The sequence below is a fragment of the Aethalodelphis obliquidens genome, unplaced genomic scaffold, assembly GCF_003676395.1.
Source record: "Aethalodelphis obliquidens isolate GAN/ISIS:26980383/991018 unplaced genomic scaffold, ASM367639v1 scaffold110, whole genome shotgun sequence".
Lineage (NCBI taxonomy): Eukaryota > Metazoa > Chordata > Mammalia > Artiodactyla > Delphinidae > Aethalodelphis > Aethalodelphis obliquidens.
In genome coordinates, this window is record NW_020838054.1 from 1,839,113 (window position 1) to 1,840,631 (window position 1,519).

Consider the following 1,519-nt stretch of genomic DNA (forward strand, 5'->3'; position numbering starts at 1 on the left):
TTGTATTACTGGAGTCCCTGGCGAAGAAAAAGCAAAACTGATCCAGAGCTTAAGATTTAAAACTATAAAGCAAGAAAACTTCCCAGAAATAGAAAAAGACCTGAATCAACCTATGGGAAATTAACAGAGAATGATCAGCTCCACAACATGATCCAATAAGACTATTAGGTTTCAAAAACAAAAATAAAATCTTCAAGGCCTCCAGGCAAAAAGATCAATTAACGTGTAAAACAATTAGACTGACATAGACTCTTCAAAACCAACATGCAAAACAGGGCAACAATGGAGCAGCGTTTAGAAAAAAAAAATGAAAGAAAGCATGAACCAAGGAAGATATATCCAACCAGACTGTCCTTTAAATTTCAAGACTGTAGACAAACAGTTTTCAATATACAAGAACTCAGGGAATTCTGAATTCATCAGCTTACTTTGAGGAATATACTAGGGGATGAACTTCATCCAATAAGTTATGACTGGGAAACTTCTGCAAAAGGACTAATGGTGAGCATATTAAAATATATCTAAAACAAAAAAAGAAGAATGATCGTAGACTATTAATGCACAAAATTATGTGCTGTGACAAAGTAGAAATAATGCAACTAACATTGGGAGGAGGAAGGTGAATGAAAAAGAAAATAGGAAAAGTCAGTGCTATATAGGTACTAGGTATGTGTTAAAGGAATTGGAAAACAAACTAACAAACAGGTAAACCAAATAGTTAAAAGGTTAAATAAGAAATTCAGGTATGAATTTTTTTAAAAGAAGTGTAACAACAATGATATATACTAGAATAAAAATACAAACCTTCTTATGTAATAGAAGAAAATTATAAAAAAAAAGAAAAGAATTTACGTCTTGTAGAGAAAGACACAGAAAATATAGCAAAATAAATAATTATACAATATTAAAGCAGATTTGAGAAAAAACATCAATAATATTAATAAATGAAAATAAGTAACTCAATTAATTCTTTTTTTTTTTTTTTTTTTTTAGCCCATGCCATGCGGCTTGCAGGATCTTAGTTCCCTGACCAGGGACTGAACCCAGGTTCCAGCAGTGAAAGTGCCGTGTCCTAACCACTGGACTGCCAGGGAATTCCCCAATTAATTCTTACTTAACACTTTAATTGGCTCACAAGAGAAGATCCGACTATAAGCCATATACAAAGCTGGACTGAAAACAACCCTATTTGGAAAGGCTAAAAATAAAAGGATGCATAAAAGAATTGCAGACAAATGGAAATCAAAAGAGATAGTCAGGGCTTCCCTGGTGGCACAGTGGTTGAAAGTCCGCCTGCCGATGCAGGGGACACGGGTTCGTGCCCCAGTCTGGGAAGATCCCACATGCTGCGGAGCGGCTGGGCCCATGAGCCATGGCCACTGAGCCTGCGTGTCCGGAGCCTGTGCTCCGCAACGGGAGAGGCCACAACAGTGAGAGGCCTGCGTACCGCAAAAAAAAAAAAAAAAATAGTCATACTGATTATCAGACAAAGTAGATTTTAGGCCACAAAGCATTAAAT